The 20,497-nt window shown below is 44.5% G+C and overlaps 1 protein-coding gene across 2 annotated transcripts in view; it reads right to left on the reverse strand.

The window, feature by feature from the left end:
- Positions 1–20,497, reverse strand: part of LOC105687871 (CCR4-NOT transcription complex subunit 6-like) — a 404,495-nt gene that overhangs the window by 169,074 nt on the left and 214,924 nt on the right. The window contains exon 1 of one of the 2 annotated variants that reach the window (XM_012403793.3): positions 445–527. The exons of the other annotated variant lie outside the window; for it this stretch is intronic. The gene's annotated coding sequence lies outside the window, so the exon portion shown is untranslated. Of the gene's footprint in view, positions 1–444; positions 528–20,497 lie in introns of those variants that run through there. 2 annotated transcript variants of the gene reach the window in all.

Raw genomic sequence — 20,497 nt, forward strand, 5'->3', positions numbered from 1 at the left:
AACAAAACATGGAAATTCAACGACCGTAAAGATTATTTTACGTTGCCGTTATGGCCGTATCGATCTGTATGGCCGTTTCTGCGGTACGCCCGATGAGAAACGGCCCACCGACTCGAATGGGTAACACGATCCTTGAGGACCCCGGCGGGGTTCTGCGGGAAACACATCGACTCGAAATCCCCCATCGCATCGCAAATGTTCCGCAAATATATCAACCTCGTGTCGCTCTCTTCATTAATGGCACGAAATAAAAAAAGCGAAAAAAAAGCAAAAAAAAAAAAGGACAAAGAGGAAGAATTATTGCTAGCCGAGTAACGCAGTACCACGGGGGGAGGGCTCGTTGTTCGACATCTTTCTCTCACCATCTCCGATCTTGGCTTCTCTACACAACGTGCAAAAATTCAACGACTGCTAAACAATCATTTCACACATCCGGATACGCACCTGAAATATTCCGGTCACCCCTTTTCAAAGTGCTAATGAGTCGAAGGTAAAGTTTTACATTTCAGGGACGAATGGTTGCAGATTACTGACCTGAAACAGAAAGAGAGTAAGGAATTAATAACAGAACACGATGACACTTTGTAGCGAAAAAATTAGAAAATAAAAGAACGCAACCGAGCTTATCATCCGATCGTCCGATTCACCCTGAAATTCAGAACGACCGAAAAATACGAAAAATAGAAATGAAGGGGGCTGTTCAACCGCGGTACGATACGTGTACGGTTTATGCCGTCTGATTCCATCCGCGTACGGGTATAAGGCGGAGGTATCTCGATAATCAAATGAAACGTGCGAGATATCCAGGCGAGGGGGCGAGCTACTTCCCAGCTGCGATTACGTCGTCGCGTATCTATTTTTCGGCAGGCCGATGTTCCCCTTAACGGGGTAGGGGAATTTTCTCTCTCTTTATCATTTTCTCCTCGAAGCGGTCCGCCCACTCCGATACCAATGCCCGATATATTTTTTTATATCCGGTGAAATATTAAGGTCGAAATTACCGCCGCTTGTTATTGGTGGCTGCTGTAGTTACAGCCGTACAGGTACGTACGCACGTATCAGATTCAAAAATTCCATCGTAAAAAATACATCAATTTCAAACTCGCATTTCAACGAATGTACACTACGCTGCTAAATTATGTACTACCTGTTACAAGAAGTCTTCGAGTATTCTTACTTCGAGTACAGTGACTGCGAATTAATTAAGGGGAGGATAATGATTCGTAATCCGATTGAATTTTATCAGTAGTTATAAAATTACGGAGAAGGTAGAAATTTTAAAAGTTTAACAACAAATGGACTCGAGTCGCGTCGCAGAACGTTGCCAGGTTTGTTTGTGTTTTTTTTTTTTTTCTCTTCTTCCTCCCACGATTTTATTGCTCCGGATAACACCGGTGGGTGAAAACCGGAACTCAAGAGACTAATTAAGTCCGTAATTGAACCGCGCTTTCGTTGCAACGGAGTACAAAACACGTAGCGAATTCCATCGGTATATCGCGGCGTTGTTTATAGACGAACGGAGTCAACCGATGTTGTTATCTGCATAGGTATGCGAGCGTTATTTTCCCCGGCTAGAATTCGTCCGCTATTCGCTCTATATAGAGCGAGGACAGCTGTACCGTTGACTTTTTATTTTTAACAACAGTATGCGCGAGCACGGTGAAGAAAAAAAAAAAAAAAAAAAAAGGAGGCGTCGCTGCACGGCTCGGTCATTGGAACATATTGTATCAACTGTGTGCACATTCGAACCGTCATTTTTTAAAAAATTTCTATGACGTAACCGCGATTCAATATCACGCCGAAACAGGCATAGATTAATTTCCGTCCAATCGATAATATCCGATGTCGATTCGGCGATGAAATTTTATTAATTCAAAAGCAGAAATTTCAACCCGCACAAAAAAACCAAAAAAAAAAAAAAAAAACACCGAACTAGAATGTGGAATCCACTGACATTCGATGATTCACCGCGATTCGCTCGATTTGCGATGTATACTTTCAAAAATTGTTTCAATTCCACTTCACGGTTTTTAATTAAAAACCGCAGCCATTAATAAAGTACACGAGCAAAAATCAAAGGTACGATTTATTACGATGTTATTACGACCCGAGTATTCCTTTAATATGGCCGCAACGAGTCCTTCGTTTTTTTTTTTTTTTTTTGTACATCACGAAGTTATATTCGGGAGGATATATATCCGCAATAATATCTGTGTGGGCATACGAACTTGGGGTGCGAAGCACGCGCGGGATGATCCAGCGATTTAGTGAGCCCCCTCGTCTATCCGTTCGTATCAAAACGAGACGGAAGTACAAACGTGAGGAGGGGTGCTCGCTGCCGCGGGAGAGAAGGGGAGAAGAAAGAAAAGGAAAAATAGAAAAGTGAAGAAGAAACGGCTCCCTCAATGTTAGCGACACGTTGCGGTCAGGCGAAGTTTTACGCGACAGAAAATCGGTCCAGACTTTCCAACCGTGCGGTTAAACACGAAAATCAACTAGAGAGATGCAGATTTTAGAAATCAACGCAATTTTCCCCCAACCGATGACGACTGTGGTTTCATGTTGTGTCGTTGAGCCCTCAAATTTTTGGGATAATTTCTATCTCATTGGATAAAATTCCAAAAAAAAAAGGTGAACGATTTCTCGCAGAAGAGATTGAACATCGGACGTAAAATTCGCCGGAACTACGTTCACCGCGACAGAGTGCAGGCTCGATAATTTTTGTCCGTTTTTTTCCCCGTTTTTCGTATCATCTTTTCTCGATTAATGAACGTTTTTCAGAGCGTAAGGGGGGAATGAGCCGCATCGCAGCTGGTTGTGATTACTCCTCGTCCTCTGTACCGTTTATTTATCGTCGTAGGTAAAGGATAAAAAAAGAAGAAAAAAAAACCAACGTAGAAAATATCGCGAAATAAAACAAAAAAAAAAAAGTATAAAAATGTTCACGTAGCGGAAAATGACGTGGATAAAAAAGATAAATATCGAAAAGTTTTTCAGCTGTATCATCTTCACTTAGGGTTAGGGAAAAATAACGCCGATAATGGCGCGGGTGCAGCGCGGGGGGCGGGGAGGGGGAGCGAAAGACGTCATCGATATGGAGTGACGAATTGACTTTTAATTTGATAAATTAATTTTCTAAACTTTTAACTTCGCTCCCGGTATTTTTTTTTTCACCCTGTTTCGACGAGCTACTCCGGGGCGAATAAATTATTCTAGAATACGTAATTAAAATTGAAAATTCGACAATGTCGGTAGGTGACTAAACCCACCTTTACACCAGCAATTTCAGATATTTCAGTTTGAGGTCACGCGGTGGAATGTAGGTACACGGTTCTTGAAACTGTGAATATAAATTGCGAAATTTTTTTCTCATAATTACACGCGATTTCGCTGGTGATACAGGAATTTGGAGAATTTAGATTTTCGTTATTGTTGGAAAAAGAAATTTCATATCGGTTACCAGTCGTGGAGGTTTATCGAGCGGTGGAAAAATGGGTAGAAAAATTTGAGTGCGAGTTGAAATACGGCGTCGGTCGGCCCACTCGAGGTCTCTCTCTCTTCTTTGTCGGCATATTTTCAATGCCTCTCTTCGGAAAAATGCCTGAGCGTGTCTCATCGAGGGATTAGAACGCGCGGTATACCGGGAAAGTCATCCCCTGAATCGGCTCTCTTCTGATTCCGATTCGCGTAGCTTTCAAAGTTTTCCTTTAAGCGGCTTGTCCACCGTCACGTGCAAAAGGGAGAAAAAGGACTCGTCGAAGGTTCGGAGTCTGACAATAGGGATTCATCGTCTGTCGCCGCGATCAATGATTTTCTCGGGACGTTTGTGGTCACGAACCGGTTTTAAACCGCTCAAATTTTTTGATCGATCAATATTCAGTGAAAATTTCTTGCCGCGCTGGAAGTTAGACAGCGTGTTCGAATATGAAGATTGTCGAGTTCCCCGAAAAGAGGTTGGAAGCGAAAAATTTACCTTGATTTTTATTTTATTAAATTTGAATTTTAATATTCCCTGAAATAGCATGAAAGAAATAGCCGAAAAACGGCCATGTTCAAAAATACGTACCGAAGCCGGAGAAAAAATCGTAGAAAATATTGCGAAAAACTAAAACGACTGGTAAATTTGTCCTCTTTGAAACGCGTTTCGAGAAATTTGATTATTCCAACTTTTGAGCCCGATGTCTAACTTCCGGTGCACGGCAAGGAATTCGGAGCGATGCACCAAACTTCTGGGCGGCAGCGTACGTGGCGATAGTTCTTGTAATAGTTTCGACGGAATCATGGAAATATGTTTGATATGTATAAGATTCCGGTTCTGAGTAGCTTATACCTTGTGTAGTACGTACATGTGTATGGTAATGCAAAATCAGAGTTTCCGTTTCGCAAAAGTTTAGACAAACTTGTAGGAGGTTCGCGTTTCTAACTAACGGTGGTATAACTGCAATCTTAGAACTTTGGAGAAAGTGCAGCATAGTATACATATCTTAGAGAGTTCGCGAAATTCTGGAGAATAGCGATGCAGGTAGAAAATGAGGTAATAATAAGCTTACTCAATCAGCGGGAGCAGTGGCGGTCGAGAAAGCGAGGGGGTTGGTTAAAGAGTGTGAGTCAAAGTTCTTGAAATCTGTTACCGCCCGGTGGTGCCCGGGGCTTCAGAATTGCCCGGAATAAAAGCGAGAGATAAATAGGTGTGCTGTGCAGCAGCAGCAGCAACAGCAGCAGCGGTAGCGTTAGTCCGCCTCCTCTAGTGTTGCGAAAATTAAATAAACGAGATAACTTTCCACCTTCAAAATTTCCGGAAACGTCTCTTCGAGTTAAAACTTGTCCAGATATTACACTGTGACGGTTTCGGCTCGGCAATTCGGAGACGAATCAAAAGCGGAAAAGTTACGTCCCAGGTCGCCGATTGTATCGAGATCGTACGCCCGGGTGTTGAAGATGAAATTTATTTTAATCGGTCGAGTCGCAAAAATTACGCATTGAAATTTGGAATAATTACAACGTTCAGAAATTAAACTTCGTCGACCAACAGCTGCGAAACTCATGTTTCGCGAACAAAACTAAAAAACAAAAAAAAAAATAAATGAATAAATAGAATTAAAAAAAAGTTCGGGACAAGAGTTCAAAGTTTTCGATTACAGGCTGCCAAACCACCTAACATGAAACTGCTATTACCGCTCTATTTTCTGCGAACGTACGTCGAAAAAAAGAGTTTCTTGTTTTTTTTTTTTGTCATTTATAAGTTACTTCGATTGACGTCATTGTTCGACCGTCAGTAGCAATTACGGCATAAAAGTGCTCCTCTCATATCGTTTTTTACCCGTCTCTCGCACAAACTCGTCGTGTCTCTCCGAACTCCGTGAAAACTAACGAGTGGTCTGAAAACGACGCCGGGATTATTTCGTCGCGTACGATGTCGTTCCGAATATCGAACAACAAATGCCAAAAGGTAAGTATCATCCGAGTTTTGAAATACGCATGATAATTATCGTCGTATAAAAATGAAGAGAATGTATTTTTTTGACGAGTGACATCAAAGGCGACATCGCGTGCCCGGCTAAGGGAATTTCTGTAGGTTGTACGAGCGTCGCGTTGTTCGCGGTGAGGGAAGTTGAGGGTTGGATCGAGTTAGTGACTTCGTGAGAAAACCGGAAGAAAAATAGAAAATCTATCCGTTCTACTGTAACGAGGCAATGAGTGTAACGAGGTGTTTCGCTCGATCCGCCGAAGCAACGTCCTCTTTTTTGTTTTTTTTCCCCCCCCAAAGTTCACCCCGACGCCCGAAGACCGCGCGTGATCATTCTCATAACTATGCGCTCGCGGAGTCTCCAGGTAACCTTGGTAATAATATTCGACTTTTCTCCCCGTAGCAATTTCTATTTTCCACGTGTTATGGGATATATATAAGTATATATATATATATACGTAACGTACGCTACGGTTAGCCAACGGCATCTCCAACCATATTGTACGATACGAGTAGCGTTTATTGTTGACTACCCGAGATATTACGAGGGCATTTCCTCTCTTCTTTTTCTTTTTATTCTTCAATCTTTTCGCAACTCTATCCGTTTACCCACTTATACGAAGACATCTTTGTTTTGCGAATAAACTTTCTCTACCATCGCTATGGGTATCCACTTTTTTTTCACCGAGATCTTATATTGCATTGTATTTTAGAATGCCAGAAAGGCCAAACTTACTGCCTACGTTGTTTCGTTTCTACCACGTTCAGTCCTCCTAAGGGAGCTGGATTTTGGAGACATGATCAGTATTTTTGATAAAAATGGCGTATTTCAATGTACCGATCGTGTAAAACGTATTCCGAGAGAGTCGAAAAACACCAAGTCGAACAGTGTGAAAGTAATACACGCTGCTTTCGTATATCAGAGTTGATTATACGAGTACATCAAGTGTAAGGGTAATTCGAGGTGCGAGGGTACGAGGAATGCAAACCCCCGGAGTCGTGCGACGACACCGTCCGTATCGTTGGCTTTCGCACACTTGGAGTGGTACGCGGAAGTGGTGTGAATTCGTAGCTTCGGATGTGGCGCGCACACACGTATGTAACACCGTTAAGGGGTGTAATAATCCTTAATTTGTTTGTGCAAGTGGTATAAATTTGGCGGAGAACATTCGTCGGTCGGTCTTCCGGTAGAACTACGCGGGTATTCAGAAGATCAGCTCGCTGACACGTAACGTTCCACGAGCAAAGTTTACTCAGTGCGATCACTCGGGATTCGGCAATGGACGTGATTAGAGGGGGGAAAAATAGATGAATAGGACGGACGGACGGACGGACGGATAAGTGGAGTGGATGGATGGATGGATGGATGGATGGATGGATGGGGACGTTGTAGCGTCGTGATTAGGATGCCGGCGCGGAGGTTCACGCGCGCACGAATAGATCTGGCGTATTTGCCTTTGGAAATAGCGTCCTGCTGGCACGTAGAGACGTGCGTACCGCATCCAAACACACCGCACCGTCCATCCGTACGCGGCCATCCCGCAGCGTTACGTACGGAGGAAATCGTGCTACAGCGTGCAATACAGGCGAGCAGAAACTAGCAGTCATCGGACGGCCCGTTTATAGCGTTAATCCGTGTTACGGTGAGAATACGTGGAGACCGGTCGCGAATAACTAACACGCTAATACGCTGTTAGCGATTGTCATGTGGGTTGTCCGTTCGCGGGCACCGAAGTGGCCAGTCTCCACGAATCCTCTCTCTCTCTCTCTCTCTCTCTCTCTCCCTGTCTGTGTAATCTATAATTCAGAACAAGCGGTTTTCGACTATTTTATTTAATTATTTATTTTTTTTTTTTGGTCACGATTCGGCCAACGAGCCGAAATTCTCATTCGTCATTTTTCAACAGCCCGCGGTGACGAGATGAGAAGAGAATCGAGGGTCAGTCAGTCGACGAACGTCTTCTGCTTGTGACGGAAGCCCGCTGCCGAAACCATGCGCGGAACTCTACACACCTGAAACTAAATCATTTCATGCCACATTAACCCACATTAGCGGCGACTCGAACCGTTCATTTGCCCCTTAGCACTCAACTACACCGACCAATTATCCGAACGGTAGCACTGCATTCACCTCCGTAACACCCGTTCTTTCCCACCACCGAGAAGAGACCGCTAGGAGCGGAGCGGTAGTTGGTCTCTGTGTGTGTTGTATTTAGACCAGCTGGCACAAATGAGAAAATCGTACGACACAAACACCCGAGTAACGATAAGAATCTAAGAGCTTCTTACTTCCACGATTCATTTCTATTTTATTTTTCTCTTGAGGAAAAAGTCTTTAAATGTGGGACAAAACAAAAAAGTGGAGGATCTGCATCTGTTCTGAAAGAGGCATTACGACGTGGTCTGCTGAAAAGAAAATTTATAATTGAAGGTTTGCGTGTTGCCGCGAAGAACTGAGAGGAGAAGAAAAAAAAAAAAACAAGAAGAAAAAAAACTTTACGGTTTCTTAAAGTCTGGCAAAGTGCTCCTCGGAGGTGGTGAAGAAATATAACAAGTACATCATCTCTTACGCAGACCGAATCCAGACCAAAGAACACCACAAAAAGCTCGCAGGTGCTGAAAACGAACTGACCAAATTATTAAAACATTAACAGAGAATAACGTATCGATCGAATCGTTTCTCAGACGATTTTAACTACGGACGATCCTTGTGTAATTGTTCGTTTTTTTTTTTTTATCGCAAACTTACTCGTTATTCTCGCGCTTCGGCCGTCGTTCCAACGCTATTGATCCCGCGGCGTTATTACGGCTATTCCACGCTATGCTACACGTTGATTATTACCGATCTATCGATAAACGGAGGCGCAACAGCAAACGAGATATCGGACAATGGGGAAGCGCGTGTGTCCTCGGTTAATATAAAGCCTATCCAATTATAACATCATGTTGTACGTACAACATAACATCGGTAATAGCGGTAGTGGTGAGTTAGACGTGCGGCCAACTTTCAACGTTTAATGATTGACATTATCCGCGAACGTGGCGCGTAACAGAAACGAAATAAAAGCGTAACAGACGTCAGGGTAAGGACGGATGAATTTTCTCTTCGCTAATTTCCGCGAAGCTAACCGGGTGTTGTATCGTACGAGTCTGAGGAAGAGTTGGTAAAATCGGAAGGTCCGACTTCGCGAGCGCGTAACGTTTTTGAAAAGTAGTCGATAAATCGCGAATAATTGGTAGATAGAGAAGTCGTCTCCGTGCATCAATTCCGGCATTCTTCGACGGTCGATCATTTCACGTTTTATGCGAGCGTGGAACGATGACCATTGAAATCGCGAGGTATTTCGGTATTGAGTAGCGAGAGCCAGGCAAACCATAAATGCGTTGTTATACCTCCGCATTAGGCGCACTATATTTTACGGTGTATGATCTATACATGTGTACGACCCGATGCGTGGAACTCGTAAAATGGAATAATAGGAGGATTCTCCGTCGTTCGGATATCGGAGCGTACATCGTCCCGAGGCAAACACACGTGGCATGCCAATCAATTCAAGGCAATGGACGTAAACGCGACATTTGTTCAATTTCCGTCGTAGCTACTTCCCCGTTAGGCGAATCAAGTTGAAAAGTCGCTCGTTCGAGAGGGGATGAAAAATTGATTGGCGAGCAACCATTCCGCCAATTGATACGAGAGGCTAACGAGGAATCTCCCTCGGTACCCGGTCTCGTCGGTATTAATTGATGTGAGTGAGAAACGATTTTTTTTTAGTATCCGTAAAACCGAGGGTTTCGAGTATAGACTGCGGTTGCGCCGCACTCGCGGTTTTATCGGAATAAAAAAAATCCGAACCGATCGTTCGAGTGGCATTCTTACATGAAGGCATTAAAATTACGTTCGATTCGCGCGTCGGCCGATCGAATGGAGAGTAAAAATCCATTCGCGATATTTCTTCGAAAGCTACCCCTCTACAACTGTCGTAAGCTGTACTTTTTAATCAGAAAGTACAGCGTTAATAACGGCAATTTCGTGCGGTTCGCTCACGGGAATAGAAACAGCCCCGATTGCAGATGGATGCTCGGAGTCTGGCAGCCTCGAGGGGCTAAAATATTCGCATTGCATAAATTAACGAGGGTAGAATTCTACGGATGAATTATTCCTCGAGGTGGAGTTACAGCGTATAAGAGAGAGCTACCGAATACGCGCACTTTCTATGTACATCAAAATCTCGTCATTCGCTCGAACCTTTTTCCATCTTCTTCGAAACGCGAGGGCGAACTATATCGCGTTTCATGGACCCGAGACGTCGGACGTCCGCACTTCCACGTTAATCAAAGCGACGACGAACACGGAAGTTCGTCGGAATTTTGTCGTGGAAATATCGCGGCGTTCGCAGTTTTTGGGACGTTTATGAAAACCGTTTGACCTCGGTCGTCTGAGGGGGAGGTTCGGAGGCGACGCGCATCCGGGAGGATCGCGTGATTCGAGCGAGGTGCGGACGAAGAGGGGTCCGAATCGTCCTCCTCGATGACGAATTCGGGGGGAATAAGATTATCCGGAATTCGCTCTGTGCGTCGTCGAGGGATTTTACCGTCGGATTGAAATGGCCTGGTGCGGTACGGTTTTTAATGGCTAACAATACCGTATACCCGTGCGTTCTTCGTGCGTGACCTCGCCCCGGTATCTAGGTGGGTCATCGCGATTCTCGCTCCCGGATAATTGCTTCTCTGCTCATCGTCGGACGACGACATCTCGGTAACCGGGAAAAGGAAAAGAGACGAAGGCTGGCTGCCTGGGTGCCCGGAGAGAAAATAAAACAAACCGGCCTCGGTAGTGGAACAACCGGGGGTACGGCCGTCCGAGGATAACTGACCATAGGACGCGCACTGGACGAACTTGCCCTACATATTACACTACGGAGGCTGACGATTAATGTCACGTGCGTAGAGTGCTCTCAGCCGCGCGCACACTGCACGGTTCGGACCGCCGAACAATCTTTCATTTTTAAACGAACGTTGGTTATTTCGAAAATGTTTACCACGTTGTTTCCCATCATCGGGAACATCATCTTTCCGGTAGAGTCGTTGTACGGGTTGTACCCGAAACTTTTCGGGGGTTTGTCATCCGGCGTCGAGCTACGGTACACGTTCAGTTGACGAATAATCTACAATTCCAACGCGATTGAACTAACTTTTCGCTCGAAGTATTCCGTGTTCGTTGGAAAATACGTCGGATATCATCCGATTCCCTGCGGGTAGACGTAACACCGACACAATGTCGGCGTGTGCGCTCGCGAAAATGTATCATTTGTATTATCGTCGAAGACCATCATCTCGCTGATTTTCTCAGCCCGTATTCTACCTTTCAATTGCGTTTCTCGGTGCCAAACAATTTACGAAGCGGGGTCACCCGGCCTCGGTGATTACAAATTTAATTAATGTGCCACGCAACAGTAATGACGTACCGTTATTTAAAACGTCGGTCGAGGTTGTCGGGGCAGTACAGAGTCAAACCGTGGGAATCTCAAGGGGTAGAATGGGGTACGAATTACACTATCGTTACATCTCCTATTTCACGTCGAACGATCTATACTCTTTGTACCCCGCGTCAAAAGCGGAATCAAACTCGGCCGACAAAATATCAAACGGAATAACTTTTTATGCGTCGTACGAAACTCGCCCACGCGAATACGACCTTTGATATTACAGCATCCAGGAAAACATGTCTAACTAATTGGACCTTTTTTTTTTCATTCAATCGACGTCTGTTCTCGGTCTGGTTTCGACTATCTGTTTTCGGACGTCTCTTCGCCGACGAGAGATGAAAATAATAGTTTCAAAGAGCGTCGAACGCGTGGGCGAATGTGGTTAGCCGTTACGAATTACTCGAATTTTCAGCGATGACTCAAGCGCGTTAAGTAAGAGAAAACGAGCGATTCGGTTGAACCGGTGACTCTGAGCCCGGGTCGGTATTAAGTGAAAACGGAGCGGACGCGACTCCTCGGAAATGGATTTCGGTCGGACCTGTTGGAACCGGGAGGTAATAATTCAGGGGTGGTCGGTATACGATCGGGGAAAAAAGCCGGCTGTTCCATCGAGCTGCACAAATTGATATTTGCCTCGAATAGCCGGACGTTTTCCTTACTATGTTTCCGGGATGTTTAACGCGCCCGGCTGATGTTTTCACTTCCGATGCGCGCACCTCTCCCCTCCGTCGCGTTCTACCGTCGCGTCCCGACCGAATCCAAGCGCCGTTGACACGTTATGCGATAACGAGATTTATTACTTTTCTTTTTTTTTTGTTAACATTTTGTTCGGGACGCGCGGATATTTTTTTTTTTTTTTTTCGAAAATGTTTGCGGCAATGTTAGGGCAGCGTAGAGTTTGAAAGCGCGTGCAACTATTTGCCGTCGACAAACAACATGATCCGCTTGACAATTGTGCGCTCGGAAAAGTCACTAGCTAGCAACGTAGCCGTATTCAAAAAAAGAACTCGTCCAGAATAAACAAGGCCTTCATTAAGGGACACGAAACAAGATGAAAGCGATGTATTTTTTCCACGGGTGGTAACGCCGGGGTAGGTGGTCTAATTGAAAAAAATTTAATTTCTGCTCGTTGTTCGCCTACACGGTTTTTTCGTTCATCTGCTATATATAGAAAAATTAAAAATAGAACGAACCAACGTCGCCTCGTGCCCTGTTCGTCCCCATGTAACGGCACTCATTGAAAATTATCTGGTAGGTGACTTTCGTGGAACGGAAGATTCCAACTTGGTTTGCGACGAGATATTCGGTAAAACTGACGCGTTATATTTGCTCGGGCATTTGGAAAGATTTTCGATGGTTCCCGTCTGGCGCTAAGATTGCGCTAAGATTGCGCTAAGATCTTACTAAGAGCGTAGAAAGAGTAGATTCCAGTTAACGGATGGCGTAACATTTCTTACGGCCGTCGGAGGGAGGGGAGGGGTAAAAAAAAGGGTGAAACCGGGTGTAACGGTACGGAACGAAGAGTGAGGGCGTAGCGAAGACGCCCTTGATTTCTTGCCGGTTAAGACACCTCCCTCGACGGTGCAGCTTATCACCCGGTGATTTGGTAAGTGTGCTTCGTGAGCTGTACAAATCGTTTGTAATACGTCAACAATTTTTTACAACCCGTTCCGTTCCGCTCCGGGCCAAGCCAAGCCCTCGACGGTGTGTATCTTCCGAAAATATCTAAGCCCCACTTTTTCCGCCCTTCAGCCCTTCGTCGTTTCGTACTTTGATCGGGGTAAGTGGTGTCGAATGACGATAACGAGGAAAAAGCGATCGCGTAACGGAAATCGAATAAATAAGTAATTAAACAACAATCGTCGAGAGTTCATCGTTTACAGACGTCGACGTCAGCAGCACGTGTCACGGAATACCGGGTCGCGGTCGTCGAGCGAGAATACAGCCGGGGCACTGGACGCGAGTCGTGTCACAGTCGGGCATAACTGTTCAGGGGTACGAGCCGCACGTATATCTATAGAGCGATGTATGTCTATCCCAAGGTATATATCGGTAGGTAATTACGGAAAGGGGGGGGAGAGGGGGGGCGATTATACCGTATGAAATTGCCGCCTTCGTGATTGATAGCTATACGGAGGAGCGGATTCCACCACGATTCACCGCATTGCCCGGATCTGGTCGTGCCCACCGGCCCACGCCCTCGCGCGGCTCACCCTTACCTGGATCTCGAGCGCGTAGTCGACCGACCGACCGACCCCCCTTCCCCCCCCTGTTTCGCCTTGTCTCTACTGTTACCGTAGGTGCGCTCGTACGTAGGAGGAGGTTGGGAATTGAGCGCGTACGAGGAGCGTTGTAACATCGACGATAGAGATCCTTACCTACCGTCATAAAGTGAGCGAACCGGATGGTGTATCTGGTATCTGTGCCAGGAGTCGCAGGACGAAAGAACCGACCGCTACCATCACCGGCTCGCCACCGCCGCTGACCGTACGAGGAGCGGAACAAGATTGAATTATTTGATTACCCCGGTCGCGCACGCCTTCGGGGTATATACCATATATTATTTATTATTAGAGACTGAAATTACAAGTGGCAACGCCACCACGATCCGCGAAGATCTTGTCCCGGTGTATTTCGACCCGAGAGTAATTTGCGGTGAGCTAGGAGGCTCGACTTAAATATTTACGACCGTTTACAACCGACCCTACTTCGACGCTACGCTACCAGGATTACTCTTCTTCGATTCGCGGCACGAGCCAATTTTTGTAGTTATTTTTCTTTTTTTTTTTCTTTTTTTTTTGTCTTCTTCACTTTTTTCACCGCGTAACCGTAACTTCCCCGAAAGCCGATACGTTCGTTTGATTTTCTCGACGAATTAACATCGTATCAACGGCCAATCAGCCGATGAAAGCGTTGGATAATTCAACCGGAAGCCACCGCAAGGATCCTAACTGTGGAAATACCCCAACTGATGAGGTTTACCGATTGATCCGATATATATATGTATATATATGTAATTATAAACAATGTGGCGAACGTAGACTCGGGGTTATGATTGGGTGAACAAACTCGACGTTGTTTACGACATCGACCCTGCCGAAATTATAAACCAACAAATGACGGAAGCCGTTCGCTACCGCTGGGTAAATCAGCAGCTTTCAGAGATCTCGTTGTCTCCGGTGTTTACGGAGGATTTAACTTCGGAGGGTTTTCGCCGCGCGAAAGAACGAGGCGGCAGCCTTCAAAATCGCGAATTAACCGACAAGTGGCCCGTCCATTAAATTCGTCAACGAAACTCCGATTGTTCTCGAACGTTCTCGCTCCAATTCATCCGGTTCATGTCAAATCACGTCGATTCATTGGACCGTAAACCTTCGCATACGTATTACGTATATGAATTAATTTACTCGATGGAAAGATAGGCGCGAAGGAATCGTCGTCGGTCTCATCTTTATCGCTCTTAATCGTTCGCTGGCTTTGAAATCGAACGAGTTACGTTGTTTTATGCAGATTCGAAAGTTGGCGAGAGCTTTTCACGTCCCCGTGCTTTTCCCCCCAACAAAGCAACGTCGAACGAACTTGTAAACTTGAACAGATCTTTCGGAAGCTCCGAGATCTCAGACGAATGATAGTAATTCGCCGCATTATATCGCGATGCACCGACAGCTCGGTGCGCTGATCATTCTGTTTAGATACCTACTCAACGATAATTACCACCACTTCCAATCCCGTAGGAAACTCCGGCTATCATTACCATTAATTACTCCGGGTGGAAACCCGTGCTATTAAGGGGTTGTATGCTGATACTGAATAGTTCTGTGCCACTTTCTGCTCAATCCGAGAGATTGCATGTTTCGATTAATTATTCGGTTTGCTAGAAAGGTTATTACGCTCGAATAACTCGCACGTTTGCAACGCTACCAAGTTTCGCTATAGGGTTCTGCCGATAGAATTCCAACGTATCCGATCGCGTAACGTCGATTCGAAGCGTTGAAACGACTGCCCTTTTTTCGATCCGACTACCCCGTGAAAAAAAATTCGTCTATCCTGACGGATATCGCTGCAGAAAAAATGAACGAAGTGCTTTTGAAGTACCGAATCACTGAATTCTGATTCTCATAGTAAAAGTCCGGTCGGAAGACTTTTTTCTTCGCTCTCAAATGTTTCGAGAGTAAAAAATTGATCCATCCGTCGATTCGACTCGTCGGGATTCTGGCATCGATACATCGTCGTCGGTAAAATTATTTCGTAGGTAAAGCTAAACGACCTCCGATCGATGTTACTTCTCATTCGATCTCGTCTCGAGTTTGTTGGGAGAAAAAAGATCCGGCACACTCGACCAAAGGTAGTAGGGTGCCCCTTTGGGGCCAGCGGCAATGGCACGGCGTAAGGAGAGACGGACTACTAGACGGTCAAGCTAACGGGAGGGTAGCCTTATGACTCGGTTCATCGTTGAGTCGTGCGAAGCGCCATGCGCCCGGCAAAAATAAGACGAGTTCCGATGCCGTAAAGTAAGGCTCGTACAGCCGGCGCTCATTATTGTCAGATCTTTCGGACGAGAGTGGCCCCCCCCCCCCCCCTTCCCTCCCCCTCTTGTATTCCGGACCACCCGACGACAGTCGAGATGACAACTCTCCGTCAAAATAAACTGACGTGGAAGTAGAGAGATAATGAGGTGAAACCGACGGGGATGAGACGACGATATCCGGCAGCTGGTTAGGGGCGATGAGATCGAGTTGTTTTCCGATAGGCTTAATCGCGGTTATTTAGGGCTTTATTTTTCGATTCCGAGTAGCGTGCAAAAATCAATACTCGCTTAAGGGGTAGAGAGAGAGACTAGTCGGGGGATATATGTATAAAGTTCGGGTGATCGGATAAAAGATACAGTTGACGATAACCCATAATTGAAAGATCGTTAAAATGTATCTGCTTGCGAAAAACAATATCCGTTAGCGCGGGGGTAAAGTTTATTGTGAAAAATGGACACCGTACGACTCTTACGTATATAAATGTATACGTGTATATACATATATAAGAGTAAGTTTTCACGATGCGCGCATATAAAAGTCCGCTCCATTTATCTTGGTCAGAACTTTTTATCCAATATTACTCCCGGGGAAAGAATCCCCAGAAGTGAAAGAAGAAGTAGAGGTAAGAAGAGAAGAGAAAAAGAAGAATACAGAGGAAAAAAGAAAGAGAGAAGAGAAGTATAAGAAGAGACGGCGTGGTCGTTGGTAACCCTTGAAGAAAATTCGAAAAGGTAAAGAAAGTTTTGTTACAGCAATGTTTACCTTCTGCATTATGCTTCCATAAATAGTAATTAAGCTTCGAGTTCACCAAACATTTGGTTTCATTAGCGAATTTATTTCCCAAAAGGCATATATGCACATAACCGTCGCCCTCCTCGCGTCCTTTCGTTCTCCTACGAGGACACGTGATATCCGACGATTGAAAGTTGGAAGAGAAAAATGAATAAAAAAAAAAAAAAAAAAAAAGTTACGACAATTTCAAAATGCAGAAGACTTTTTTCCCCGTCTCTCCGCGCGTGTCCGCCGAGTCCACGGGGTAGCGCGGACCGAACCTTTGCAACAAATTAAAACTACGAGAATCTGTTTAACTCCCTCGAGCTTTGTTCCATTAAACTCGCCGGCGAACAACAAGCTTCGCGAGTTTTTCCATCCCGACTGCTAATTCTCTTCCATCCTCCGCTCGCTTTCTTTCCTCGTTTCATATTTTTCGCATTTCTTTTCATTGTTTCGCGTTGAAGAAAAAAAAACAGAAGAAAAATAAATAAATAAATTTCCCACCGGATTATTAAGAATAAATGAAATTTATTACCATCGCGGGTATACGCGCGGTGGTTCAATCATCATTTGAAATTATCAACGAGGAATAGCGCGGCGCGGAGGCTTTTAATGCTATTAAAGTAACGTTACGGTAATCTGACAAAGTCACGTCGTTCTTTACCACCGCAAGCTAGCCAGAATAAGGTAACCGAAATGTGCCACGTGTTAAGACTAAAAGCATCTGCACGTAAAGAGCAGCGGCATTCACTCCGATATAATAACCGCGAGCATATTCACGAGCGTATTGCCTGGTAGTATCTCTTTCGCGCGAGATCTTCATCTTCATCTCCATCTTCATCTACATTCCTCCGACCCCTCAATCTCCCGTTCGTTTTCCTCCCGTTTCCTTTCCACGCCCGCACAGGTTGTAAATTCACCGCCTCGGAGATACCATATGGGGGGTACCTACATATATATATATATATATTCAATATTCCCTTCTTTTACGAATACCTGTATAGGTACGTAAAGCTCCCCTATGAAAATACGGTAAGCCCTATCCCCATGACCTTTGTTATGAAAATACAGCCGGTTATAGCTCACGTATACGTATATATATATATAAAATACGTTGCATAGAATCGTTGCTACGTATAAAAGTTCATCACACACCGCGTACGCGTTACGTGTACCTACATACGTAGTTTGTTCTTCTCGTGCTGCCGGTTGAGTTAAAAAATAAGAAAAGAAAAAGAAGGAAACCGTTCGCTTTACGAAATGAATTCTCCGTCTTTCGACGCTTCGAGAATTCACGTGCGGATCATGTTGCCTTTTCTCCTGGGGTTTAACTGTGAATCTTTTCAACCGCGATTACAATTCCGGATTTCTAGATAATTCCGTGAAATTTTCTCGGGTCGTGTGTGTGTGTCTCGAGTGCGAAGAACGGTGGAAAGTTCAAGTCAGGTGGATCGTACGACGGAGAGCGGAAGAAAAAGCGTGTGTAAAACATCGCGCGTAGAAAGCTGCGCAAAAAGTAGAAGATGAAGCGGAAGCGGAAACCAGCGGTCTCCGCACTACGAGGAGACGCTGTACGAGGATCTTTCGACGCTAAGTTAGGTAAAAATAAGAGCTCCTGCCCCGATTTAATTTGCATTTATATTATACTAATTTTCAGGTAAAATGGGCGAGTATAACGCGGACAAATACGCGGAAGTAGTTCAGCCTAATTTCATTTTCCAAATTGCACGATACCAACCCCGTTAGCCATTGTCAGTATCTCCGTACACGGTCTACGCCTAGGTCGGTTCCTTCGGCAACGACGCCGTGCAGAAACGGTTATATTCTCATCAAGTCCACGGATTTGTCCAACAAATTTTTACCGCCGTCTCATTCCTCGATGTCCCCGAACTCGAAAACCTTGCGAATCTCCGCGTCATTGCCTCAACATATTCCATCGAGGATAAAATCTCGTTCCTTTCTCTTCAGCTGCGACAGAAGTCGGATTTTTCTCGAACAACGATCCATTCGATTTTTTTGAGTATTTGATGACGAAGGTACAGAATTCAATCATTCGTACTTATTTAGTGGTTCGTAATGAGATTCTGGTATTTTTGAGGGGAAGAAAATAAAATTCACGGCGAGGAGGTGAAGAAAAAAATTCAGAGGACGTTGAACGCGAAGTCTTGGCGGTGCCGATGGCCAACTAATTTCGCTCACAGGTTACTCGAAACAAAATCAATACGTTTTACCGAGCTTCCCCCTTCTACCTCGATAATTAAGCCGCGGTCGCTTCGACTTTGAAACTCTGTGATAAAATTTGAAAACCTTGGTCTCGTAAAGGGACGAAATTAATTAATGTTTATTCTACTTTTTATGATGAACATTAGTTCAGATATATTGTACCGAGAGTAGAGTACTTTAAATGAGTACGTATATCTTCTTACGACAATAAAAGTAGTGAATCGCTGAAAACTGCGAGTCATTCGACGACAAATTCTTGCGATCCTTTGAAAAGATTGTTACCGGAAATCGGATTTGACAGTCGATTCTGATATACATGGTATACCCTACCGTTGAAATGCAAAATCTCAAACGTGACACACACAAAGCACGTGAAATCGTTATACCGTCAAGCGGACCGGACGCCAACGCACATATTGGAATTTTATGAAAAAGCGCAGATCTCTGTGTAAAAATAAAACGAAACATCAATATCCCACTAAAATAAAATGGCTTCATTTGCATAGTTATGTACATAAAATAATGCAAAAAAAAAAAATATGATAATTAATAAATTTCCCCCGTCCCTTTACGCTGCGATTCCAAAACTTTCAACTTTCGTACTTTTTCGAATAGAATAAAATGCAAAAAAAAAAGAATTTCTACCCCAGATACAATACGGTTGGATATACGAACGTTTGCAGCGGAAACATCACATCAACTTGACGTTGAAAAAAAAGGAGAAAATTTCAGCAAGAAAAAAGCTTTTAGAGGAACAACACTTCCAAGGAGAGGGTATTGCTGAAAGACGTGGAGACGTACACATACATTTATTTCATTCGTAAAGTGGTCGAGTGTGTAGATACCGTAGGTACAGTTGTCTCGCCGGAGATTAAACAAAAATTTGCAACAATATGACGACGTTGTAGACAGTTTTGGGAGAGACGATGGAATGTGGAGTGTAAGGAATATTTCCACAGAACGGCGGGTTACACACGTCGGTAAAATCCGCGTCACCGCGCGGTGGTCGGAGCTTACGAACTACAATTTCCACGTCTTGCGAAAAGAGTTTTACAGACGCGTAAGTCGAATGGACGCAAATATTGCACGAGATAAAACGTCCCGTATAAGCTGCTACGTAACGCCGACGAAAGCACTTTTTTCATACACGTACAGAAGAAACATGCTTTGAAAATAAAAAGAGTTACCTTGCACGGCACTCTGCGGGGGCCGCGCCGCAAATAGAAATGAGTTTCGCGGGTTTCGGTCGCTATATTTATGGTGGTCGAGATTAAAAATTTGCCAACGCGGCGACTTGTACCAACGGAACAGCGCGGATTCGACGAAACTTCGACCCCGAGAGCGAAAAGCAAAGACAAACAAAAACGACGTCACAAAAAAAAAAAAAACAACGGTTTATACGACTCTTTTGTGCACACGTGTATATATATAGGTACATAGTTTGGTCCGGAGAACAGCGAAGTCTGAAAACAACGGCGATTGATCGTTTTTAACTTCACTTATCTCAAGCGCGATCAAGACTGTCGAATTTTTTGTCAAATTCGGCAAAGAAGAAGGCAAATTTCGACCGCGACGTTGAAAATTATTCCAATTCAGATAAGACACGAGAAGCAAAAAAATGTCGAACAGTTTCCATTGATTCTAGAATCGTGCAATTTTGGCCAGTTGGCAGCGATTTGCAGAGTAATTACGAAGAGACGTGTGAAACGAGATTTTTAGGAAAATTCAACATCGATCGTGCTTAGAGTCCTTTTTTTCGATGTACCGAGACTATACGACGCCCGCAAACCCAAGATTCAAAATATAAATAACGGCGATAGATAAAACGAACTCGATGGAACTGAAATAGATAAAAATAATATTGAAAAATGACGGGGATAAAACGAATGAAAATATGATGTGACCGAAATGAGGCGAGCGCGAGTATGCTTACGAGAATATACGTACAGTGCCCACGGATACGCGTACGCGGTATAAATATGAAAGGCCACTATATGTCAAAGGGTGCGAGACTTTCG

Source organism: Athalia rosae, chromosome 6, assembly GCF_917208135.1.
Source record: "Athalia rosae chromosome 6, iyAthRosa1.1, whole genome shotgun sequence".
Lineage (NCBI taxonomy): Eukaryota > Metazoa > Arthropoda > Insecta > Hymenoptera > Athaliidae > Athalia > Athalia rosae.